Source organism: Myodes glareolus, chromosome 3 (genome assembly GCF_982192425.1).
Source record: "Myodes glareolus chromosome 3, mMyoGla1.1, whole genome shotgun sequence".
Lineage (NCBI taxonomy): Eukaryota > Metazoa > Chordata > Mammalia > Rodentia > Cricetidae > Myodes > Myodes glareolus.
This window is the reverse complement of record NC_142028.1, coordinates 38,381,792-38,409,082: the sequence shown is the minus strand read 5'-3', so window position 1 is coordinate 38,409,082 and position 27,291 is coordinate 38,381,792. Positions and strand designations below refer to the sequence as shown.

At 47.8% G+C, this 27,291-nt stretch overlaps 1 protein-coding gene and 2 pseudogenes across 4 annotated transcripts in view; 2 read left to right on the top strand and 1 right to left on the bottom strand.

Annotated features, from left to right (window-relative positions):
• The window catches only part of Srgap3 (SLIT-ROBO Rho GTPase activating protein 3), a 229,499-nt gene that overhangs the window by 175,219 nt on the left and 26,989 nt on the right, over positions 1 to 27,291 (bottom strand). The window lies entirely within an intron of this gene.
• Positions 910 to 3,836, top strand: LOC125403276 (glyceraldehyde-3-phosphate dehydrogenase pseudogene; annotated as a pseudogene). The gene is made up of 2 exons (XR_015737464.1): positions 910 to 981; positions 2,394 to 3,836. The product of XR_015737464.1 is annotated as a glyceraldehyde-3-phosphate dehydrogenase pseudogene (transcript).
• Positions 3,843 to 4,206, top strand: LOC148122645 (glyceraldehyde-3-phosphate dehydrogenase pseudogene; annotated as a pseudogene).

Genomic DNA, 27,291 nt, shown 5'->3' with positions numbered 1-27,291 from the left:
CAGCAGTCCCCACAAGCAATGCTGAGGTCTGTCAGAGGTAACTCTCAAGGCGCTCGCTCTCACCTTCTTTGCTTCTCTGTCCCATCCCATCTGCATCCCAAACAACACTAAGCGTACAGTTGGCTTTGGTCCTCCTGACCTTCCTTCCTTCTGTGCTTACTCTACAGTGACAAGGCTACAGAGGGTAAAACATCCCATTCTACCTAGAAGAGGGCTAAGAAGGAGAACGGCAAAATAGGTGAAACTAGGGATGGGACCCATCAGTCTCTGGATCTCAAATGGAAACTTTAGAAATGAGCCTCTTCCATATCTCTTCGAAGGAAGTAGTAGGGTAGATGGCTAAAAGCAGAGACCCTGGAATGGAGACAAGGAATGGGATCCAAACAGGCACTGGAGCTGTGGACCAGGCAAATCACTGTGTATTTCTAACCCTTGGATTTCTCATCTGAGCAAAGTCTGTTCCTCCAGTAGATGCATGGATTTAGTGAGTTGAAGTCTAAAGCACTTTGCTTACACAGTGGGCTCAGAAACAGCATCTGTTTTTACTATTGGCTCACTAAGCCTCGAAGTCTGCGGACAGACTTCTGAGCTTCAAGGTCTACAGATCCCACAGGGAGGTATGCTCTGTGCTGGTGTGTCTTACTCGGGCAGAATGGTTAAGAGCTCACAGTCTGAGCCAAGCACAGCTAGAAACTCTAGAGAGGTTCTGTGATCCCCACTTTGGCAGATGAGCAAAGTGTGAGTATACAGTCTGGAAAGAGGAATTTAGACAGAGGACCAGTACTGTCCTCCATAGCCAGCATGTACCATTTTGTCCACACTCTGATTTGAGGCACCCCAGTCTTCTTGTTTTAATGAGTTTCCATGGTGAGAAACAGACAATGGAATAGAATTTCTTAGCCCAGGGTTCTGGGCTTTGTCATCTCTATCTCCATCTCACCCTCCAGGGTTTTCTGGAAGGATGCTCTTCAGCAGTCAACAGTGAGTGGACCTTAGGGATGGAAAAGAAAGGCAGAGGCAGGAGGGTACTCCAGGCATATGGGAGCAGATTAATCCAAGACAAACCAACAACCATACGTTTGATGGATCTATCTACTAGTCTGGACAGGACCTCCCAGAAATAAGACATGGGCCCTGGACTACCCACAAGGGTGTCACCAAAATGGGAGAAGGGGACATTTCCATATCAAGATGTGAGGCACCCTGGGGGAGGTGGCATATGCCTTTAAATCCTAGCAGTTGGGAAGTAGAGGCTGGAGGATCATAAGGTCCAGCACAGCCTGAGATATATAAAAAGGTTCTGGCAAGGACAGGCTCATAGCAAGACTCCATCTCAAAAAGACATTTATTGTTTGAATTTTTGTTTTGTTTTGTTTGTCTGTTCTTGTTCTTGTTTTGTTTTTAGACTTATTTTGCATATATGATTGTTTTACCTGCATGTATGTATGTGTATAATGTACATGCTGGGTACCCAACAAGGCCAGAAGAGGACACTGGATCCCCTGGAATAGGGATGACTATCTTTGAGTGCCTGGGAACTAAACCCTCTGTAAGAGTAACCATGCTCTAACTGCAGAGCCATCTCTCCTGCTTTTGCTCTTGGTATTTTTTTCCTTGTTTACTTGTTTATGGTTTGGTTTTTCATGGGTCTCAAGTAACCTAGGATACACAGGAACTCAATAAGCAGTCAAAGCTGACCTTGAACTCTGGTTCTCCTGCCTCCACTTCCCAAGTGTTGCCACTGCGAGCACTTGCTACCATGCCCAGCTCCTTAAACATTTTCGTAAAATAAAAAAAGAAAAAGTGTGGCCCTTTGGCAAGGTCTTTAAGGTGCCATTTGTACTGGAAGCAACATCTGTACCAAATGCTCTAGGGCTTGAAGGTCCTTTCTGATTATCTAGTACACTGATAGATCAGAGCTTAAGGTAGGGGGATGTGGAATATTTGTACATTTTGTGTGGATACATTGCTGTCATGGGTGTAATAAAAAGTTGTACAGCCAATAGCTAGGCAGGAGAGATAGGTGGAACTTCTAGGCAGAGAGGTTTGAGGCATGCAGGAAATGCCATCTAGACACAGAACAAGTTGGACACACAAAATGAGAGAGGTAAAAGTCACATGGTAGAACATGGATTAATAAAAATATGGCTTAAATTATAAGGGGGGGCAAGCTTAAGCTAAATCCAAGCTTTTTATAATTAATAAGAAGTCTCTGCGAATTTATTTGGGAGCTGGCTGGAGGGACAGAGAAAGACTCATCACAGGGAAAGGGTAGACATTATTTTTCTAACTGTGCTGCCTTTGCTCTTGGTTTTTGTTTGTTTGATTGGTTTTAAGTTTTTAGTTGCAGGATATATACACCATAAACAATCCTCTCTTTGGTACTTTTCCAGGGGCCCTCAACTACATCAAGAAGTCAGCTTTGAAAGCTAGCCCTATACTCTCAGTCTTAAGATGGCCACACAGCCCAGAGAGGGAGGGAGCCACCAAAGGTCACACACCAATTCCAGAAGTGAGATTAGAACTTGGGTCTTATCATTCCTGGCTGCACTCCACTCTTGCCTTGCTCCCCCATAAGGAAGGAAAAGAAGGTGTGTGTCCTTTTCTAGGGCACACACTTCCCCTCCTCTAGAAGACACACAACAGAGAACTCACCAGGCTCCTTTTCACTGTGACTAGAAGGCAGCACCTTCCATTGTACCCCACCCCAGAGATGCTCTCCTTGGGAAAGGAGGATTCAGATGTCAGGGAGTGCAGCCTGGAGAAGACACAAACCCTGCAGAAATCTGTCACTCCTGAAGTCATTGCTCTGTAAACATCACTTATCAACGCTGGGAAGGGAAGGGAAGCTGGCATTTTGATGCCAGTGCCAGCCTCTAGCTATTGCCCAGGCCTTGTCAAAAGACTGGCCTGGTTTCCAAACAAAAGTCTACAAGCAGAATTGGCTCAGAACTTGTGAGACCAACTTGGGCTTTATCAACATGCTGAGATTATAAGCCAGGGAACTGACTTGGATGCGAGGTGACTATTGGATCCCAGACGTCCTTCTTAGACTCTCAAGGTCTCAGTGTACCCACTTTCAAATAAAGAATATTTTCCAGGCTCTCTGCTCCTCCCTGTTCTAGAGACAGCCGCTTCTTTTCGCCCAGTGCCAGCCTCGTTCCAGAGACACGATGGTGAAGGTCGGAGTGAACGGATTTGGCCGTATTGGATGCCTGGTTACCAGGGCTGCCTTCACTTCTGGCAAAGTGGACGTTGTTGCCATCAATGACCCCTTCATCGACCTCAACTACATGGTCTACATATTCCAGTATGACTCCACCCACGGCAAGTTCAAAGGCACAGTTAAGGCTGAGAATGGGAAGCTTGTCATCAACGGGAATGCCATCACCATCTTCCAGGAGCGAGATCCCGCCAACATCAAATGGGGTGATGCCGGCACCGAGTATGTTGTGGAATCGACCTGTGTCTTCACCACCATGGAGAAGGCTGGGGCCCACTTGAAGGGTGGGGCCAAAAGGGTCATCATCTCCGTCCCTTCTGCGGATGCCCCCATGTTTGTGATGGGTGTGAACCACGACAAGTATGACAATTCCCTCAAGATTGTCAGCAATGCTTCCTGCACCACCAACTGCTTAGCCCCCTTGGCCAAGGTCATCCATGACAACTTTGGCATCGTGGAAGGACTCATGATCACAGTCCATGCCATCACGGCCACCCAGAAGACTGTGGACAGCCCCTCTGGGAAGCTGTGGCTAGATGGCCGTGACGCTGCCCAGAACATCATCCCTGCATCTACTGGCGCTGCCAAGGCTGTGGGCAAAATCATCCCATAGCTGAATGGGAAGCTCACGGGCATGGCCTTCCGTGTTCCCACCCCCAACGTGTCCGTCGTGGATCTGACATGCCGCCTGGAGAAAGCTGCCAAGTATGACGACATCAAGAAGGTGGTGAAGCAGGCATCCGAGGGCCCACTAAAGGGCATCCTGGGCTACACTGAGGACCAGGTTGTCTCCTGCGACTTTAACAGTGACTCCCACTCTTCCACCTTTGATGCTGGGGCTGGCATTGCTCTCAATGACAACTTTGTAAAGCTCATTTCCTGGTACGACAATGAGTTCGGCTACAGCAACAGAGTGGTGGACCTCATGGCCTACATGGCCTCCAAGGACTAAGAAGCCTGCCCTGGACCACCCACCCCAGCAAGGACACAGCAAGAGAGAGGCCCTCGGCTGCTGAGCAGTCCCTGTCCTAACTCAACCCTTGACACTGAGCTCTCTCCCTCACAGTTTCCATCCCAGACCCCTAGATAGCAGGAGGGGCTTAGGGAGCCCTACTCTCTTGAATACCATCAATAAAGTTCACTGCATCCCCTCTAAAAAAAAAAAAAAAAAACAAAAAAGGATAGTTCCCGCAGCTTTCAATACTTCAATAGCCACCAAACATTGTGCCTAACAACAGTTTATGATCCTTGGAGTAGGTCACACATATACTATATATATAATATATAAAGAGAAAGAATTATTACTGTTTCTAACATGGTGTTAGCATTAAACCACACTGTTGTTATAGAGCTAAAAGGGCTTCCTTACTGACATGGAGCCCTTCAGGTGAACTCCAAGAGGCAGCGCGTGTAAATAGAATATGAATGTGAACCCTTTCCAAAACCGATCTGTCAAATCATCCATCAGAAGTAGCCTCTGACTCCAGTAGAGGAGTCCAGCGGGCATTTCAGACATGAAACTCCTATCCTGGTGCCCCTGGGGACCATCACTGCTTTAGGCTGAGTTTTCCATTGCTCTTCAGAAGCTGGCGACTGCCTCCCCCAGAAGGCCTGGAGGGGTTAGTCAGATCACTGCACTTGCTCCAGGAGTGACTGTTCCTATGGCCCCTCCTCTCATCATTACTATGTGCTGCTGCTTTCAGAGTGGTTGAACGTTCTGTTAAACTCTTCATGGCCTCTGCTGAACACGTCCATCAATATCTAGTCATGCTCCTTTCCACTGAGGTCATTCCCTTCTGGCCCACTGAGTCAAGAAAGATACCTTCTTTTCAATCCTACACACAGCCGAAAGGAGGGTCGGGGGAATAAGCAGAGAGTAACTCACTTTCTTTATACAAAATCCCCTCAAGAAACCACAGGGATTGTATCCAGGGTGTGGGGCATGTGCAGCCACCTAGTCCCCAGCACTGTCTTAAAATTCCATTTGTGAACAGGGAGCCGCACAGTTTCTCCTTTTCTCCTGAGCCCTGCACATCATGTAGCAGGATTCAAACAACCCTGGTTAAGAGTAAGCTCCAGGAAAGATCACATGTCTGTCTCCGGTGCTGTTTCCAGCATGAGGAAGTACAAGCTGTGCACTGAGAGAATCCCCCTGTGCAAGGAGAGGCCACAAGAGGCGGGCCGTCTCTCTTTGCTCTGAAGAATATCCACGTGTCACCCAAGCAAGGATAAACACTCATATACAGCCCGGAGGTGCAGGCCAGCACACGTTAAAAACAGCCTGTAAAAAGGCAAGCAATAGAAAGACAGGAAGCAGGCAGGTGCACTGCCCTCTCCACAAAGAACGGGACATTTTCCAGCGCTTCTCCAGACAACTGTCAATTTCAGCAAAGAACCTTAACCAGAATCTGATACATTTTCCTTCCCCATCCAATATCTGCCCTCCCCCCTCCTTTCCCTCCTAAGCCAGCTATCTCCCATCCCCAGCACCTCTCAGCTGCTAAAAGCCTGAAAGGTTTAATCTCCAAGAAGGATGCTCAAGGGCCCTGTTATCAGGCCTGCTTAATTCTGCACTCGCCATGGGCTTAATCATCTGCATCAGACTGCACTCCCGTGACTCAGTCACTCACACTCAGTTCAAAGGAGCAGAGCCGAGAGTTGCTGCTACTTCATCAGCCTCTCGACGCACGCCCGCATCAGCACAAATGCAGACTGGCAAGGCTGGGGGCGGGTGCGATTCTGTCTTGTTTGTCAATAACGCTAAGGTTCCAGACGACTGATTGAATTTTTTTAATGTCATGGCATTTCATCCCTCCACAGTCAATCAAATGATTTCAGTGGTCTGTGTTTCTTTCTTTGTTCATTCTGTGTCATGGTTATGATGGTTCTGCTTTGAGCTGCCACACTGCCTTCACAGGTTTCATTCCTAATGGCTTCATCGCATTCCCTGAAATGGCTGTGACCACGCAACCTATAACCAGTCCCCTCATCTGGGCGTTATTATATAATTCTGCATCTCATCTTCTTTTTGTTGTTGTTGTTGTTTGTTTTTGTTTTTCAAGACAGGGTTTCACTGTAGCTTTGGAGCCTATCCTGGTACTAGCTCTTGTAGACCAGGCTGGCCTCGAACTCACAAAGATCTGCCTGCCTCTGCCTCCTGAGTGCTGGGATTAAATGCGTGCTCCACCACCACCAGGCTTCTCTTCCTTTTTTTAAGGAACACATAAAATATGTGCATACTAGTGGACATGACAACCACGGTTTCCCAGTCCTGGGGTGTGTCAGGCTGTCGGACTGCAGTCTACGCCCGGTGAGAAAGACAGCTGTTTTGTTAGTGCTTGTGCCCATGAGGCAGTGCAGCTGGCCGCTGGAGAGAGTACCCATGAGGCAGTGCAGCTGGCCGCTGGAGAGAGTACCCATGAGGCAGTGCGGCTGGCCACTGGAGAGAGTACCCATGAGGCAGTGCGGCTGGTCGCTGGAGAGAGTACCCATGAGGCAGTGCGGCTGGCCGCTGGAGAGAGCAAATCCTTCATCTACGGCTTATCCCTCTACAGAGCCCGTGGTTCCAAGCACAGGGTCCTCCTCTAGTCTTCAGTGACACAGTGGTGGCTATTTTAACCAACTAGGCAGATACCTAGGTAGCCCCAGGAGTCAACATGGCCATCAGTGTCAACCACTTGTTTGGAGACCCAATGGCCAACATGGCTATGGCCTATGGCAGCTAAATTGCGTGCCATAGGAAGGACATGGTACACAAGAGTGGCACCCTTTTGTACTTGTGAACAAACTCAAGTATTGTTTCCCTGTAGACACAGAGATGGTCAACCAGCTGGGTCTACCAGTCTGCCCTCTACCCATTAGAACTTGGAGGCTCGGTTGTGACACGCCTTTACAGCAAGACCTCTGTGCACCATACAGCCTTCATCATCTAAATGCTGGGGCTGGGAAGGCCCCGGGAACTCAGAAAAGGTTCTCCCTGCAGGCTGTACACCTATGTACAAGCACAGCACTGGTGCAGATGGTGCTGGAGGTGCTGGACTCGCTTCTGCGCTTTTACCTGGCTGCTACACAATGAACTGAGGACCTTGCACCTGCTGACCCACAGCAGCCATACAGATGCTTGAGGATGAACCTCAGTGTATCCGCAGGGCTGCTACCCAGCAGCGAAGGCTACTGCATGGACCTGGCCTGGACACAGTCTGAGGTTATGTGCTTTACTGTGTGCTCTCTGTGAGCTGCAGTGCCGGCATGGGGTCCCCAGTCCATCAACAGTGTCTCTAGCTCTACCTGACTCTGGGAGCTGTCACCTGCCAGCCCCTCCTCAGATACCGGCTGAACTTCCACCTCGATCCTGGGTGGCATTGATTTCTCCATACATTGAAAATTTGGCTTCCTTGGGAATAAAAAAAAAAAAAGAGTATTTGCTATGGGCAACCATGTAATATTTTGATACCTGGGTACAATATAATATTCAAGAAAGGGTAAGGCTATCTTTCTTTGTGGTGAGAGCTTTTAAATATCTCCACCTAGTTTTTCTAAAATATATGGTATGTTACCATTAAATCTAGTCACCGTGCTGGACAAAGACCCTGGTTTGAATTTTTAGCACTGTTAACTATGGCTTTTGAGGATCTGGGATGCAAATCTTGGCTCTGGGTCTTCTTATTGGCTAGTGAGATCCTAAGGAGAAGCAACAGTATTCTCCAACTCATAGCACAGAGAATAGAAAGTGTCTCATGAATTACATAAACACCCTCCAAGTGTTTGTTGTCTCCTAATTCATCAGACCCTGTCCTAAAGGAATTCCTAACACTTGTGCCTGTCCTCTGAAATCCTAACGTCAAAATAAAACAGAAAGCTAAAGACAAAAATACAGGGTCGCATTAAGTGTCCTCGGTAAACAAGTGGAGTTTTAAAAGGGTCTTACGAGTCACAAGGTGCAGCACCATGCTGTTGAGTGACTCGGAATCAAGAAAATCGCATTTAATAGCAATCTGACAAGAGTAGAGGCAGACATTAGGGACGTGGTACACATGTTTAGAGGGGGAACATGTACTGTCAGGAAGAAAAACAACAACCCTAGGGTTAGAATCGTGAGCTGTGGGAAGACAATGTATGTATCCTTTAAATGCAACCGACGTAATTTGTTTTTAAGATAAATAAGCTGTATTACAGAAAGCAAAACTGCCTTATTTGAATAGACTTTAGAAAGACCCTCTATATACTAACTATGCTACATGGGAGGAAGTTGGCAAACATCCTTCTGTCTGGTCCATGAATGATTGGCATCTATGATAGGCTCTTTGTTAACCCTGGGATAAATAGAAAGATAAACAGGCCCATCCTCCAAGAGTCTACCCCGAACTAGCTGAATATCATGTGGGGCCCAGCAATCAGGAACTTACTAAGGTCACTGTCACGTGTTCCAAAGTCTGAAAACCATCAGTACCAGTGATAGCGTGGCATTTTCCTGATGCAACCCAAGCCACGCCTGTAGCCTGAGATCACTGGCTATTAGTGATTTGAAAATATACAGAGCAGGCCATGAAACAAGTCTAATGTGAGCCTGGTGGTACCTCCTTCAAGCCAAGTTACGAGACCCCCACCCTCTGCCCTTGAGAGACTGTCAATGTTGGTCCAGATGGATAGATTCCCTAATCTGGCACACACCATTTTGATATCTTATAACTGGATTCCTAGCAGGAATACTCAATTAACATCAGAGCAGCAGGAAGGACAAGGACAGAAGCCAGTTGTGCCCACTCACTCTTGCCCTCTTTCAACCACTGCCTCTACCTCTCGCAGGTTAGGCTAACAGACCCCTAAGATCCTGGGTGTGCCAAGGGCAACGTGGGCTCCTCTGAACCCAGGATGATGAAATCAGTGTTGATGCTCAGGTGACAGGAAAACCTCGAAGCCAAGACAGATGTTCAACCAAATGAAGCAGTTCTAGGAGAAAATGAAAGCTTGCCCATGAAGGCATCTGCTGTTCATTAACCTCCTAAGCAGAACTACAGCAGAGCCATCTGCTGGAACAGACTCCAGAGGCAAAGACTTCCCCACCCCTGGGTATCTCTGTAAGCTCCCAGAACCAGCCTGGCTTCGAGGAGAGAGAGAAAGAGAACAATTCCAATTGTTCTCAAAGCTCTCTGACTCCTTTCAAAGTTGGAAGCTGCCAAAACCCAAGACCATGGTCAGGAGACATCTCACAGAGATGGCGTCACAAAACTTAGTGTTTGCCATGAGGTGAGCAACCTGTCGTCAATGATGAGTTCATGCCACAGCAAGTACGTGTGACACTCAAGGAGACAAAAGATGAAGACGAAGGGTGATGTTGGGGCAAAGTAACTCCTAAGTGGCCAACCTGATGAAGTGGAGGGGAACCATCATGTCTTGAGAATCCCTCATAGGCCAGACAATGAGCTAGGCTGTTTCCGAAGGATTCTGCCATTTTGTCTTCACAAGTCTACGTTCTAGGGATTGTTCCTTACCTTTTACAAATAACCAAGCAGGGTTTCAAACTCAGGTCTTCCAACTTCCAGAAAAAGCAGCTGGCTTCTTTTACTCGTGATTGTGCCACCAAAGCCACTGTCTTTGGTTTGGGAGGATGGGTGGGAAGGGTGGGAGGAACCGTTACAACAAAAGCTATTTATGGGACTCTAACAAAAGATTATGCATGGATGGGGCTCAGTGCTTTTGATGCTTTTCAAGATGGCCAGACGGAGCCTTGAAATGTATCCATGGAAACAGCCATGGTTAGGAAACAGCCAAATCAGTTCACCCCTGAGGCAGCTGGGATGGGAACCCCTGGAAACTTCCTTGATGAAGAAAAAGACTCGTGGCAGCTCCCACGTTATTGCTACTCTTAGCCTTCCTGTCCCCGGAGCTGAGACTCTTGAAGATTCAGTCCCCTACTAAGACATCAGCCAGTACAGGTACCAGGCTTTCTATGGTTCCAAGTCTATCTCCTTTCAAGATCCCCAGTTCCAGGGAGCCCAAAACCCTCTTGAGGTGGTCCCAGGATAATCTTTCTCGAGTCTGCTCTGCTCTAGCAAGACCAGGTCCTAATCAAGACCTCTCCTCTGGAGCAGAGCCCCACCCCCACCTCCAGCCTCCTTGAACCACATTCATATGCCGCCTCTTGCTTTCTGACCCAGCTGGGCCGACCCCTGGAAGCTTCATTCCCAAGAACATCTCCAGGTAACACAGGGCCCACATCTCCATGGAGCCTGCAGACCATGCCCTTGGCACCTTGCAGCCTGGCCTCTTTCTGGTGAGAGCTCATTCCCATGTAGGGCAGGAGTATCAGCCGAGCCTTTCTCTAGCGAGCATGCTGCCGGGAAGGTACAGAGCTGAGCCACGTCTCTCCATTCAGACAAGCTTTAAAGGCCATACCCATCTCAGATGCCCCTGGGAGCTCAGCGGGGCTTCCAATGGCGCATATCAGAGTCCTGCCTCTTCCCCTGTCCAGTCTTGCCTCCTTCCTGCTTGTGAAAGAAATCTCCAGTGGACTTGCCCAGGAGTCTAAACCCCACAGGTTGGTTCCCCAGAGAACCCAATACAACAGAGATGATGTCTTCATTAAACTGGAGGGTACCAGAGTCCAAGTTCCCCAAGCCATGAAGCTACTGTTTCCTCCTATAACCAAAATAATCACCTATTGTCCCAAGCTCAGGAATGTTAGTCTAAGCACTGAATTCGATTCTAATGCTCACTCTGCCACATCCATCCAGGCTGGACACCTTGAGGAATTACTTAACCTCTCTGAACCAGTCTCGTAGCTATACAATACTCTCTGAATACTGGAATGGTTACCCTGGCAGCTGATAGCAATTTAAATTATATGACTCATCTGTCATTTATTGAAAACTTCCACTCCAGCCTAGATGCCACGGCCTAGCAGAAGCCCTCCCCAGCACTAAAGCTAGAACAAGAAATTTTGTTTTATATTCCTGCAGTGCCTGGCCATACCTCACTTCGGCTCTTACCCACTACATTTTAACAATCTGATTTTTGCCAAGGAGCTCCAGGAGGGAATGTGGCTAAGCACTCGGTGTCCCTTTGTGCCAAACTCAGAGCCTGGCACATGCTGGTATTCCAAAACTATCTGGAGGGGCTGGATAGCTCGGCAGACCAAAAGCCCTTGCCTCACAAGCACAAGGACTAGAACTCTGAAACACAGAATCATGTAAATGCATGGGAGGCATGGTGGCGTGTTCGTCTGCACTCAGAAACCAGAAACAATGATCAAGGGAGCAAGCCAGCTAGCTAGACAAGACATATCAGCAAGCTCTGGGTTCATTGAGAGACCTCAGGGAGCACGTGGAGAGTGACTGAAAAAATTCTTGATGTCGGCTTGGGACCTCTACACACACGTGCATATGTACCCACATATGCAAACATGTATGCACACATGCAAACACACCACACATTCCAAAAAGAAATTTTTCTCTTGGAAATTTGCTTATTAAATAATGAAGCAAGAGAACCCTGGCATCGACACAGCCCTTTACAAATATTCCCATAGGTCAAGACTTCATTTGCATTTCATGGCAACCTTGTACCCTTCTTGCTGATGAAGCGGCAAGGAGCGCATCTGGATGGAGACACATAGGCACAGGGCTTCCTTCCCTTCCCCACCTCCCACTGAACCCCAGAGAGACAGATGAAGACACTGCAGACAAGACCTCTCTCTGCCAGCTGGCCCTCTCCTGCTTCTATGGCTGCCTCATCTGGAGAGCACCACCCTAGCAATGAGTGAGAGAAACAGACTACGGGAGAATTGGAATTTGGAAGCCACTTAAAGCCCAAGTCAGAATACTTCATGTGTCAAAATACCAGCCAATGGGGTCTTGTGACAGCTGGGGCGGGCAGAGAGCCTGAGGGGAAAGTCAGAGCACAAACTCCCGGGGCTGTCTCACATACGGCTTTGAGCTGCACACTAGCAGGCAGCCTTAGCACTGTCAGGGTGAGGGTGGTCAGCCCCCTTCCCCAACATAGACACCCCCACCTTCCAGCATGGCTGCCACCCAGCTCCCTCCTGGGCCTGAACTAGATATGTCTCCTCGTCTGGTGGCTTCAGCTCTGAGTTTATCTCCGTCCTGTGTTGAACGCTAGCTGTCTCCACTCCCTGAATACCCATCAGTCAGGAGATAAAGTGGGGGAAAGGGAGGGGCCGGCACACAAAAGCCTTTTTCCAGCTTCAAAATACAAAATCTTCTCTCTTCTGCCCCATGGGGAGGACAATTCTACACCCAAAGGTGGTACCAAGCAGATCTTAACTCTCCCTAAGGTCTTTTTTTTTTTAAGCATTAATCGAATGCATGATTTTCCCCTAAAGAAACTGTGATAATACAATTAGTGATACACAGAGGCCTAATCTGGGAAAGGCTGGTTCTCCCCACCCCCAGCCTCAGCAGCTCAGGAGTGAGGCTTTGAAATGAAGAAATCTATTGTCTCTGGGAAGCTAAATCACAAATCCCAACAGAGTGGGGCTGCTGGGAACCTCCCTTTGTGGAGGAAGCCAAAGGCTGTGCTGTGTGGTGCAGGCTTTAGAGGCAGCCTTGCCCAGGCCTATTCTCCCCGTGACTTGTTTAAGCTTTCACTAGCCATAAATATTGATTCCCATTTAGAATGTGTGGGTCTGAACTGCTGGGAAAGGCTCTCCTTTCAAACCCTAGAGCATGGCTAACTCTCATCCAAAGATGTGTGGGGAACCTCAGACAGGGTACCATCCAGTCCACACACAAAGTAAGTCATACAGATGCTCCAGTAGCCATGTTACCAAGAAAGAGAGAGAGAGAGAGAGAGAGAGAGAGAGAGAGAGAGAGAGAGAGAGAGATTTTCATGCTAATGCTAATGCTGTGTTTTCTTTACCCTGGATATTCAAACTGTTACTAATTACATATGCAATAAGTATAAAGCATTTTACATTTCTCTCTCTGTGTGTGTGTGTGTGTGTGTGTTTGTGTGTGTGTGTGTGTGTGTGTGTGTGTGTGTGTGTGTGTGTGAGCGAGCACATGTGGAAGCCAGAGGTCAACCTCCACTGTCATTCCTCAGACTCTGTCCACCTTGTGTTTTGAGGCAGACTCTCAGTGACCTGGAGCTTGTACTAGTCTAGGCTGGTTAGCCAGCGACCCCGAGCTCCACCTGCCTCTGCCTCCCCATACAGCACAGCGCCCAGCTTTTCCTCTTGGATTTCAGAGTCTAAACTCAGGTTCCAGGTTTGTGCAGCAGCTACTTTCCCAACCAAGTTGACTCCTCGGCCCCCATTCTTGGTATTCTGTGTTACCATGCCAACCACCTCTTGTCTACTTACCCCTGTGGCTGATGGCTACTAAACTGGACACAATTTGGAAGTCTTAAAGTTGGTATCCAATTTGACTTTTATAACCAGCCCTTGAATTGGGCCTTAGCATCTCCATTTCAGAGGTGAGAGACTCTAGGCTGTGACAAAATCAATGAGCTGGTATCAAAACAAGGGCACATCTAGATCTCTTGCTTCATAGTCCTATATGCTTGCCATTTCCCTGTACTCAAAGAAAGCAGGATTTAAAAAAAAATAAGAGCAATAATATACTCAGTGTGAATAAAATGCAGGTACCATATTTCTGCCAAAGGACGGAAGAAACCAAAATGTCCATTATCATATCAATGAATAAAGAAATCGCGGCCTATCCATACAATGGACCTTTAGTTTTAAACCGGAAGGGGATGCGAACACACACTACCAAGAGCTGGACCTTGAGGAGATTATGCTAAATAAAAGGAGCAGTGACAAGACGATTCTACCTGCAGCTCCCGTCCTCTGAATTCTGCCTGGCCAGTTCCTCCTGCCATTCAGAGCTTTGACTCAGGAGTCCCTGGCCCCAAAAGTCTTGTTTCCCCTCATTCCCAAACTGGACACATTCTTGGCCCTCAGCCCAGCACCCATCCCCACAGTCTCTTCCACACTCTCTGTCATTGTTCTGCTTCTCTATTTCATGACCCTCTTCCTCCCCAGATGAAAGGTATCTCTGAGAGAGCAGGGAATCCCTTGTCGGTCACTACAGCCCTACACCCTAAGTTGGTACCCAGAGCACAGTCAATGCTCAATGTGTTTGCTGAATGAGTGGATAGGAGGAAGAATCCATTGAGGGTTTTATTTCAGCCCTGAATCCCTGAATCCAGAACAGGGGACCCCGGTCCTGCTCTCGAGGGACTGAGGGGATTCTGGAATGGGAGACTTCTGTTTGGTACTGCAATTGGAAAGTCCCAGGCAAACCAGAACAAGCTGCTCATCCGTTCTCATGGCAGCGGCATTAGGTACCATGAGATACATTTTACCAGATAGGAACCAGAGACCCAGAGACAGAGGACTTCAACCAGATCCCTTCCAACAATCGAATCTCTTCACTTTTCAAATTTGTTTGTTTCATATAACTCTGGCTCACCACCTTCCAAACCTAGTGATGCCAACCATTGAGTGACACCAACTCATTCACTCAAGGGGTACTTTTCTGGGTCCTCTTCCATGGTGCTGGGCACTGTTCTAGGCAGAAGGTTACAGCAGTTAGCACCAAGTCTCTGCTTTTGTGAAGCATGGCTTTTTCAGTATGAATCTTAATGTGTATACATGGGGTTTACAGCAGGCTGTGAGGGGTTGAATAGTTCAAAGTCTACTATCATGAGGCAGATTAACACACCTGGCATCTTGAATATTTGCATTTTTGTAACAAGAGCAGCTAAGATTTACTTATTTCACCAAAAATCCTTAATAGAATTCCTTTTGGTGAGACGTCTCTTGTTGGGCACAATTCTAGTGACCATGCCCATGTTGTACAGCAAACCTCATACCTGTTCTTCCTCCACAGGTTATTTCTGTTCTCTGCCCAACCCCCACTGCCACACCATTCCTAATCTCTACTGTTATAGTCTCTACCTTTGTCCTATCAGCTTTAAAGGATTTCACATGTGGTTTTATTTCCTATCTCGCTATTTTAAATTTTCTTTTATTTCATATATTTTTTTAATATTTCTTATATAAGTGATTTTTATTCTCTAGGTCTACTTTTTCTTACCTTTGCTTTTCAATGTCACATATAAATAAGATCACACGATATTCTTTCTGTATCTATCTTATTTCACTTGACATGATGCTCCCTGGGTCCTTCTTTATTGCAGAGCATGCAGGATCTCCATTTCTACAGCTAGATAGCACTTGAATATATGCGTGTCTATACACAGGGAGATAGTTTTATGTGGGTCCTTTCCTATGCCCAGCAACAGAAGCTTAGCTAATCTCCACATCTCTGATGCTATGATTATGTTCTACATGCACAAGCTTACCGTACAGGAAGGTGGGGGTCTCATCTCTTCAGAGTTTATGCTCAGTACAGGGATCCAGTTAGCTACTTTTAAGACCCCCACAGTTTCTACTGCCACATAAAGGTGGCAACACGGAAAGGCTGCATTTCTAGGTCACTCAGATTTGGGTTAAACCTAAGGTCTGCTAGGTATTAACTCTGGGTCACCCACAATCTCCTTATACTGCTCTCTCCATGGAAAACAGAGGGCCATCCCAGGTCCAGACTCTATGAGGAGAATGGGCTCATCACCTCTGCACTGTGGACTATCTGGGAAGCAGGCCCCAAGATGGAGCCCTCATACCGGAAGTGGGTTAGCAGGTGCTCATAGCTTCAAACTCCATGGCAAGGTAGAGAGGGAAGTGGGATTGGGCAATGGGAGAAACCTGACTATGGAGCAGTCCCAGTGAGGACTCAGTAGACACACAGGGAAACCTGAGCCTGGAATGGCACGGCATGGTTGGTCCACACTGGGGTGAAGGGGCCAGGACACTGAGAAAGGACACATTCTTGGGTGACACTGTTCTCACCCATGTAGACATTGTCCTTAGATGGCAGACATAATATGCTATCATCCAACAATAACCCAAAACCCAGGGAAGATCTTTCATATTGAAGGGATACTAGAGTTTAGATCTTGAACATCAGCCATGGGCCCTGGTTTGGTCCATGCAGTAGAGATACTAGAGGCAACCAAATCTTTATGAGATCAGGCTGAGTGGAGCTAGGTCATTAGGGGCATGCCCTAGAAGGAGACTGTGGAACCATCCTCTCTAACACTCCAACAAGGAAAAAGGACTTCCTCTGGCAGATCAGGGTTATAGTCCATTGTGGTAGTGAGGTCACAACAACAGGATATTGGTGTAGGAGGGTCTTCTTTCTATGTGTTGCTTTCATTGGTTGAATAAAGAAAACTGCCTTGGCCTTTTGATAGGACAGCAGCTTAGATAGGTGGAGTAGACCAAACAGAATGCTGGGAGAAAGAAAGCAGAGTCAGGCAGACGACATGGCTCTCCTCTCCAAGACGGACGCTGGTTAGACTCATGCCTCATGCCGGTAAGCCACAATCAAGTGGCAATACACATTAATAGAGATGGGTTAAACTAATATGTGAGAGTTAGCCAAAAAGAGGCTAGAACTAATGGGCCAAGCAGTGTTTAAATGAATATAGTTTCCATGTAATTATTTTGGGTAAAGCTAGCCGGGCAGCCGGGAGCCAAGCAGGACAAAAAGCAGCCTGCTCGCCAATTACTACAGAGTGGTGCTCCAACGTGGTCTACTAACTCCATGTAAAACCTGAGAGGGCTTAAAAAAGAGAGAGAGAGGGTTTAACACAGCTTTTTGCTGTTTGTGGGTGGTATGCCACAGAGAGAATTTCCTGACTCAGCAGCCTTATAAAGAAAAAAAAAGCTGCGCCATTTTAAAACGCGACTTCCTGGGCCCTGCTGCTGGTGCAATCTCTGGCTATGGAGCATTTCTGGGCCCGGACGTTTGTGTGCCCACTCGGGGTCAGGAACAAAGTAGCTGAGACCATGCCTGTTGCTCAGCTCTTCCTGCCTGAGTAGGCAGCAGGATCAGGCCTACTAGAAAGTGGCGGTTTTAAAATCCCAGTTTCTGGGCTGTGCCACCAGCGCAACCTCTGGCTCCTGCGGGAGACAGAGCATTTGAATGTGGTTTTGTGGGTAACATGCTATGGCTTGCTTGATGGCAAACTGGACTCACTGTGTGCCTGAGAGGGACACCTCAGCCCTCCAAGCCTCTCCCTCATCTCTGTAGTTGGGGCAGTAGCATCTGAATGGATGCCATCTTCCCCCCAGACAGTCAGTTCCACATCTGACTCACTGTCCACCCCTCCCGCAGTCACACAGGGCACACTCAGCTTCCAGGGCAGTTCCTATATGAACCGCCTCTCTTCTCCAGATCTCTGGGATTGCCTCATGGCCTGACTGTGCCCAGGCAAAGCAATGCTCACCTAAAAGCCACAAGGTGCTGCAGCTGGGGCTTGACTCCCACTTCACCCCCTTTTCTTTTGCCACTCAGACCTCTCTCCACAGGGCAGGGCCAAATTCCAACGGTCAACAGACAACTAATTTCTGCCATAAGGCAAACAGAAAACCCAGAAGTGTCCAAGGGACTTGTCCCTTCTCCTGTGATACACCGCATTCCTCAGCTTTCTCCTTGTCACAATTTACCTTCTCAGCTCCTCCTTGCACTATTGCACATCCCTGAGCGATACTGTAAGCTACGACCAGGGTTCTTCTCCTGTGGAGCTGATGACTTTAAGGTGTAGAACATCTGCACAGTGTGATGCTACGAAGAGTAGGGGGTGGATAAACTGACAAAAGTCAGAGTCTTATAGTGGGTTCTCGAAGATTAGAGTCAACTCTGTAGACCAGGCTGGGCTCGAACTCACAGAGTTCTGCCTGCCTCTTCATCCTGAATGCTGGGATTAAAAGCATGCTTTTTCTTTAGGTTTCTGTGTGTCTGTCTTCATGAGTGTATGCACAGGTGCACTCAGTGCCTTTGGAGCCAGAACAGGGGGTGAGATTCCCTAGGACTAGAGCTACAGACAGTTGTGGGTCACCCAAGGTCAGTGCTGGGAACTGAACTCAGGTCCTCTGATAGTGTAACTAGCATTCTTAATGCTGAGCCAACTCTCTAGTCCTCTTTCTTCCTTTGATAGCCTCCCTCCCCACTCCTATTTTTTCTTCAACTGAGGTCAAAGTCTCACCCCCCCTAGTGCTAGAATCACTGGCATGCATGCTGGGCAATCGTTCCAAAGCTGAGCTATAGCCCCACCCACCTTTGGATTTTTCTTAAATTTTGAGATAGGGTTACCAAGACTGGTTTTGAACTCACTCTACAGCCCCCTTGCTTCAACCTCCAAAATACATTACACACCTGACCCACCAGGCCCAGCTTGATTTCTTGGCTGTATGTTAAGAGCATTTTGTCAACAAAATGTTGTGAGAAGAACGAGTATTACTTTTATAATTTAAAAATGGACCCCAGGTGCTGGGAGTGTAGCTCAGAGCTAGTGCTTTGTTCTCAGCATGCACATGGGTCTAGATGTGAACCTCAGCGTGTGCGCACACGTGCACGCATACACACACACACACACACACACACACACACACACATACTAAAATAAATAGATAAATAAAAAGGGGTTGTTGAAAGCTGACTGTTCTGATAGTGTCTGGTCTCAGCTAAAGATAACACATCTGGTCACAAGCTGTATGGAATCCCTAACTCTCCAGGCTTCACCACAGCCTGGAAAAAGAAGTCTGAAAACCACCCAGCTCTGTCTTTCTCTCATTCCAAGATCCCTAAAAAAAAGGATGACTAATTTTGCTTCCCAGCCGCCTTGAAGCTGGAGAAAATGAACAAGCCCTTAGAGCAGTGGTTCTCAACCTTCTTAATGCTAAGACCCTTTAATATGGTTCCTCGTGTTGTGGTTACCCCCAATCATAAAATTATTTTCATTGCTACTTCATAACTATAATTTTGCTACTGTTATGAATCATAATGTAAATATCTGTGTTTTCTGACAGTCATTCGAGCCCCACCCAAAGACGGTCTTGACCCACAGGTTGAAAACCACTATCTTAGAGAGGTTTGTCACCAGCACATACTATCTTGGGATAGCACAGCTTACAAAGCAACAGCATGCAGAGTCTTCAAAGGCTGAATGAATAATCTGATTGCTCTTGGTCAAGACAAGGGACATCAGGAAGTTCTGATAGATATGGTTGGGCCATTCCTCTCTCTGGCAAGAAACATGGTTTATACTGATGTGAACTCAGTACCTGGTGCATAGCAGACATTGATAAATGTCTTCTAAAATAGATGTTGGACTAGAAGAGGGAAGGTGAAGGCAGAGCATTCTGGAGGGCCAGTCCACAAGGCAGAAATCCCAGGGCTTGGGAAGGGATGGCGTTAGCTCAAATGGATCTCAAAGGCAATAGAAGGACACTCACTTCTTCTCGGGCATGCCACTCTGTGCCAGATCAAGCTGCTTGGTGAGCAGCATCTCAGCTAGATTAGAGAGCTCATTTCCCAACCTGGTGCTCTTGCATAGGGGACAACCTGTACAGCCAAAATCAGGGTCCCGTGTTACGTTACTTCTTCACTTCGAAGCCATTTGGAAATGCCCACTGTCCTTGCCAGGCTTCTGGCTCAGTTTGTCCACAGGAACAGCTGACCAGAAGTAAAAACCAAAGTCCTGGAGAGACATCCTTATGGTCAGCAGACACCTGCCAATGGATGACAGAAACCTAAAGCCCCAGATTCTGCACCTCTGAAAAGGAATGCAGAATTCACCTCTGCCCGCTTCCTCAGCCCCACACTATGCTTCTCAAACAAAAACCCCTATACATGCTCCCCACCCATAAACAGAGGACATCACATCTCTGCTCTCCTGTCCCCTCCAACAACCCTGGACTGACCTCTCTTCATCTGCTCACCTACCAACAACCTACGTCCACGTTCTGAACGGAATCCTTCCAAAGCAGAAACTTGACCATGGCATCTCTCTGCTCAAAACATCCCTAATGTGTTCAATGCTGAATAAAGAGGATAAGGTTATGGTGGGAGGATCTCACCCCCATCTGGGGGTTAAGGGCTGCATCCAACCCCCAGCTTTGCCACTGACTCACTAGAGGAACTTAGGAAAATCTCTCTCCTCTGGGCCTCCTGGGTCACATGCAGGCTTTGAAGTAGGTGACTCCAGAGTCTGAAGTGACAGTGGCTTAGATCAGTGAGACCAAAGAAGAGCGGCTGCCTCCCTCCAGTGTTAGGGTTGGAAAAAATGAAATCTAATAGGGAAGTAAGAGCCGGAGAAGGTAACCTGCCCCCTCGCCCCAGGTCTCTTCACTTTGTTTAGATGCAAAACAGGCACACAGGATAACACTGCAAATATATACAACGTGTTACAAACAGAAAGGAAGTGAGTTTTCCTCCTAACCACCCAGCTCTCCAACTCATCCGCTCAGAAACATTAGATTCTCATCTTCTTTGAGCCAGGATGGAGGGGAAAGTTTTAAATATGTTTTGGATTTTTTTTTTGTGCCAATACCTTGTGGACTGAAGGATGAAAAAGCCAATCCTCTTGCCGTGTGTGGTGCGTCTCCTACGATGAAGTCTCCTCCCTAGTCAAAGCTCTTTCTGCATCTCGTAGCAGAGACACGGTCCATTCTATCTCTCTTCAGTCTCTGCCCTCAGTTCTCTGACCTTCTCTGGGATCGGGGGATTCCATAAGCACAGATCCAAGTTGAGATACAACATCTATCTGCATGCCCAGCAGAGGGGCTCGTTTGTGGGTCTCAGAGCTATGTGATTCCTTTTGCCTTGGAGATTACTATAATTCTGTAAGTAACCGCTGTTTCTCAGACAATATTAGGAAAGTCTTCCTGGATAAAGAAGAAACGTGGTCAGACATTAGCAATCAACCAACGGAAAGAACTCTGGATTCTGAGAAGAGAAAGAAAACCAGATTTGCGTGCAAAGCAAGAGTCTTTCCTGCCTGCAGACATCAAAGCTGCTCCACTGGGCAGGTCCTCCGGGAACCGTGGCAGTATTCTCCTGGGACCTAAGGTGATGGACTGAGAATGATCACCCTGGCTTCTCTGCTTTGACGTCCTTCAAGTTTGCACTGACTCTCACTGGCAACTTCCTTATTTCTCCAGCATGCACACACCTAGTATGGGATTTCTCTGCCTCTACTGTCACATAAGCAAACTCCCCAAGTGAGTCCTTCCTAGAACATGTGCCCACTAGTTCTGTCTATCCAGGGAACATTGCCCAATACCATCGCTCAGATGACCCGAATAGTAACTAACAGGTAGGCTTTAAAACAGTGGTTCTCAACCTTCCTAATGCTCGAACCCCTTAATACAGTTCCTCATGCTGTGGCGACCCCTCACCATAAAGTTACTTTCGTCGCTACTTCATAACTGCAGTTTTGCTACTGTTATGAATTATAATGTAAATGTCTGTTCTGATGGTTTTAGATGACATCTGTGAAGGAATTGTTCACCTCCAAGGGGTCTCAACCCACAGGTTGAGAATCACTGTTTTAGACACATTCGCCCTCAACAGCCATTCCTTTCCCTTACCACAACTGCTTACTGCCTCCACATAGAATAGAGAGCCTCTGTGGCTCAGCGGAGGCAGGGCCAGCGCCAGCCCCAAGAGAATGGAGGCTGTGTGGGGTATGTCTGAAGCTGTGACAATGACCAGACATGGGCCAGGGGGACACGGAATAGCTCCAATATAGCCCTAACGTGAAGGCTTACCCTGCCTCAAAGTCTCTATGTAATGCCACCTCCCTCATCGCCACTCCTTGGCTTCTCAGGATCCTCTCCCACCTGCTTCCCGTGCCGCAGGCTGGCAAAGCCGGACACCTAGAGCAGACGCCTGGTGCAGGCAGCCGGGTGCTTTCTGAGAGAATGACACTAATGAGCAGAATCCGAGGGCTCTGACACTCCGCCCTGTCACAGCAAGCCTAGCAGCCTTCTGAGGAGAAGCACACTTTCCAACTTAATGGATGAAATCAATGGAGGCACACAGATGCCAGACACTTGTCAAAGCCGCAGCCAAACACTGACAAGGCCACCTCATCACTCACACCAGCCTAAATGGGAAGTGACTAACGGACATTCCAAGTGTGGCATAGCCGTGCAACGGAGTATCACTCAGCCTTGTAAAGGAAGGCATCTCAGCACATGCTACCACATAGATGAACCTTGAAGAGCTATATCAAGCGATGTCAGAATTATGGCTTGTTGCTTTTTGTTTTTTAACATTTAGCATCTTTATTTATTTGTGCACTGTGTGTGGCAGTCAGGGGACAACTTGCAGGAGCTGGCTGTCTTCTCCCACCACGTGGGTCCCAGGGATCACACTCAGGTCATCAGGTGGCAAGCACCTGTCCCCACTGAGTCCTCTCATTGGCCCCCAGAGTGACTGCGGCTTTTGCAGGAGGTGTGTAGCATTGCCATGCCCTTGCCCGGAACAAAACTGTGGATGTCAAACCATGTTTCACAGTTCAAGAAAACTATTTCCCTCTAAAACGGGAGACGGGGTGCTACAGTGCAGATCTGGAATGCCCCAAAGACCCATTGCTAAAGGCTCAGCGCCACTTTCATGCTAAGGAGGCCACGGTGTCTTCGAGGGGCCCAGGAGACATCTGGTCATGGAGCATTTTACCCAGGAGAGAACCATGGGATCTTCGTTTCTCTTTTGCATCCCAGCCTTGAGGGTAAGAGCTTGGTCTTCACAGGACCTTGTCATGATATGCTACTTCGTCACAGGCCAAAGAGCAATGAGCCCAAACCAACTAATACCTCCAGGTCTGTGAATGAAAATACTCATTTTCTCCTCTATATTTTATTAATTTAAGAATTTCATATCATGTGCTTTTATCATATTTTCTCTTTAGTCAGATCTCCCTCACCTCCTTACCCTCTATAACTTTGTGCTGTCATTACTATTAATTATTATTATTCAATAACCCATCAACTCCATTTGTGTTGCCCATATACTCCTGGGGTGGGGGTGGGGCCACCCACTGGAGCAGGGTCCAACACCCTTAAAGAAAACTACTTCTCCGTCTCCCGGGAGATGTCAGTTACACACAGCTCCTCAGGTAGGGGTGGGAGTTCGTGAACCCCTTACCACTCCATTTGAAGGGTGGGAGCTCGTGAAGCCCTTTCCACCCCAGTTGAGAATGTGGACTGGCTTGATCTGTGTGAGTCTCGGGTGGGCACCCACAGCTGTTGTGAGTGCACTGGTCTTGTCGTGTCCAGACGTTACTGTCTAGAGCAGTGATTCTCAGCCTGCCCAACGCTGCAATCCTTTAACACAATTTCTCAGGTTGTGGTGACCCCAACCACAAAATTATTTCATTACTGCTTCATACCTGAACTCTCGCTACTGCTATGAATAGTAATATATATATACAGGATATCTGATATGCGAATCCTAAATGGGCCACCTGCAGGTTGAGAGCCACTGATTTAGATTTTGTCCTCTAGACCCCTGACTTTTACAGCATTCCTTTATGTCCATCTTCATGTCCCTGTGCCTTGGGGGGCGGGTGATACAGATGTCCACAGTCTCTTACTCTCTGCACTTTGACTGGCTGTGAGTGCTTGTATTCATCGCTGTCCACTACACAAAGAGACTTCTCTGATGAGGTCTGGGAGCTGCACTAGTCTGGGTTCAGCCTGCTGGGTCTGCAGCAACACCTGGAGCTGCTAAAAGGCCCATGATTTCCCAGACGTCTATGGCCTAATCTGGTCATCAATACCCCCTCCCCTCTCCCTGCCAGGTCTGCAGCTTTCTCCACTTGCTAGGAGGCCCAGGATTTCCCAAATGCCTATGGCCTAATCCAGACCCAACCCCACCAGGTCTGCAGCTTTCTCCACCTTGTCTATCTTAAGTTGACTGCTTCTAGGATTTGTCACAGCACAGAAAGGTGACTGATAGAGGGGTCTTCCAGGGGCACATAAGTTCAAAGAGCATTGAGGGAGGGGTAACACACACGCAAGCACACACACATGCAAACACACATGCATACACACACACACACACACACACACACATACACATGCATGCACGCACACAGCAGAAAGGAAGAATACAAATTAGCAACTGCGCTGTGGTGAAAACAGACCTCACTGTGGCTGGAGCCAACTGTTCCCCTCTCCTCCTACCAGCTCCAGACTTGAGAGTCACAGAGGCCAGACTGGCACTGGAGAAAACAAGACCAGGTGGCTCAGAGGGTGCACCACCCTAACCGTAAGCTCTTCCTCATGCGTTGAGCCACCTACAGGGTCGATGTCCCTGAGAGAAGAGGAGTGGGAATTGGCACAGTGGTGGCGGGACATACTTCAATGTCTGTGAGAACACTCTTGGGCTCAAGCCTTCCGTAAAAGCTAGCATGGCTTTGCAGTTTGTTACTAGGGCCTGTTATCAGTTTCATTGGTTTTCATGGTATTCAGAGTACTTCAATGCTTAGCTTGGACTTCAGATTGTACAAGAGATGTCCATCCTGTAAGAGGTTTATCAATGGACTGAAGAATCCAGGATGGTCCCCTTCTCTGTGAGAAGGTACCCTAGGAACACTGGAACTCCAGTCCAGAGAGCCAGACTGCTCACATCCGCCCTAGATTTTACTTTCTCTTTCATGTACACAGTGCTAGGAGTCGTCATTCTGTCTAGAAGACCCTCTGGTTGCTGTCAACACATCACTGTGGACTAGATCTCTTGCCACAGTGCCTGCTTCCCTGAGTGTTTTTCTCATTGCCTTCTAGAGTTAGGAAACAACACTCAGCTCTGGCCAAGGACTCTTCCAGTTTGATTCTTCTGCTTAGAGTCCACTTGCATGTACTATTAGGGTCTTATCCTTGCCAATCTCCCTTGTCAAAATCCTGCTTCCTGGTGCCGTCGGGAATGAATACTTGCTGCAGGAAGCCTTCGCTGGGTACATATCAGCTGTACAGGACTAAGCTCAGATCCACATTGACACCTTGTTCAGGAGTTCTGCTGGGCCTATTGTCAGAAGATCATGGCTGGCTGTTTTCATGGAAGGAGCGGGTGTGGAGAGTCATGGAACCCTCACCTGAGTAGCCAGACCATCTCCCAACCAATTGTATGCAATTCTGCCTTAACTGCATATGGTTTGGGAACGGGGCTAGAATGATAAGGGAATGGAACTCCATTTAAGCAGCTTTGGAGAAGCCATCATCCCTGTGGGGTGCAGACCTGTGGGGTGCAGATCTGTGGGGTGCAGTGTGGCCACTTCAAGGTCACCTATGCTCCTGTCTGTAACCCCTCACCCATTGCTCTGCAATGAAGCCTAATGAATGCATTGGTTATCCCAGGTGAACTTTGATGGACTTGCACCTTAAGATGAAGGGTAGATATTGCTTAAGTCTCTCCCAGAAAAGGAATTTCGCAACGACATCTAAAGGGAATGAATTCCTCATGTTGAAGAGATATCTGCATTACTCACATGACTCAAGATAAATCCTCTCGCTGCCCATGAGGAGATGAGGAGATAAAGGACATGGGGGTGGTACATATCCACAATGGAATACTGCTTACAGCCGTCCTGCCATTTACAGCAAGTTGGGCGAGCCTGGAGAACACTACGTTAAGAGAAACATGCTAGGCAAAGAAAGACAAATATGGCATGTTCTCATTCCCTTTGGGAATCTGAGAATATTGCTCTTGGAGAAAGAAAAGAGTGGTTACCAGAGGCTGGGGAAGGGAGGCTGAATAAAGGATGAGGAGAGATTGGTAAAGTTGCAGGTAGACAACAGGGACACATCTTGTTCTTCTGCACAGTCATTTGACTAAACGTCAGCCGCTGTTCTAAAACATCTAGCTGACAGCATCCCGAATGTTCTCATTCCAAAGGAATGATAACTAACTAGTTCAGGTGACAGGTACACTAGCTATCCTGGTGGGCTGTCACATGCTACATGCATGCTCTGAGACACCACATCATATAATTATTAATGGTAACCCATAAGTGGAATAAAAAATATAAAGGCCCTTCCCAAAGATGTTGCCCAATGCAACCTTTCTACCTCTTGATTATTCTCGGTGTCTTCAGAAGTTAGTTCCTCCCGCTGTGACCATCGTCTCCACTGCCTGATGGAATGACCTAGAACATCTGACCGTGTCGTTCCTCCCAGGTGTTTGCCTCATTTTCCACTAGTCTATAAAAACAGAGGGAATAAGGAATTCTACTTGGCCTTGCATCTGCTCTGTGGGGCTTCCTCTAAATTGTCTGCCCCACCACAGGGTAGGATTCAGGCTGGCACAGTCCTGTCACTAATCTCAAATCAGTGGTTCGGGGCTGACCTAAGTTGAGCCAATGAGATTCCTTCACTAGAAATGCGGAAGTAGAGGAGAGGGAAAGTCGGGAGAGAGAGAAAGAGAGGGGGTCAGGAGAAAGAGAAAGAGAGGGGAGGAGAGAGAGAGGGCGGGCAGTCTTATAGATCAGTGGGCAAACACTGTCTGCCATACCTGGGGTCTAAATACAAAGCCAGATGTTTCCTGAGGAAGAATGAAGCAGATGTGCAGAGAGAAAAAAACAATGAGAGCAAGCATAGTTGCTGTTATCTGGAGTAAACCAGGGTTCCCCAGCACCCCAGTTTCTGGTGCTAGGTCATCCTGGGACCGTCTGCATTGTGTTATCTGAGTTACCTGGGGCAACCTGCATCCCTGCAGTAAACTCTCCTTGCACTGCCACGGGCTCCTGCGGCACGCTGCTGCTTTCAGTCTGAGTTCTGAGCAAAGGCACACGCGAAGTGTTCTGTGAACTCTCACACACCGGTTGACTGTATTCCTGATTCATCACCAAAGACTGAGATTCCAATAGCCCCAGGGAGGCGTCTGTCTACTATCTCCCACTAAGTGTTTTAAAATAAAGACCTCTAACTAGGTGACTTCCCTGTCAATCACCTTCATGCTTACTAACACAAACACCAGCCACACCGACATCAGCTTCCACACAACGCCTTCGTGCAGCTATGCACACATCAGGACTGAGTCCAGCAAGCACTCTGAGCATCTCACTTCCACTCCCACCTGTCTCTTGCTCCAAAGGAGCTACAAATAATGAAAAAGAAACGTGATTCTTAGTCCTGAGCTCAGAGACATATCTGTGACCGCCATTAGTAGTCACATTCAACCTCGGCCAGGCTCATC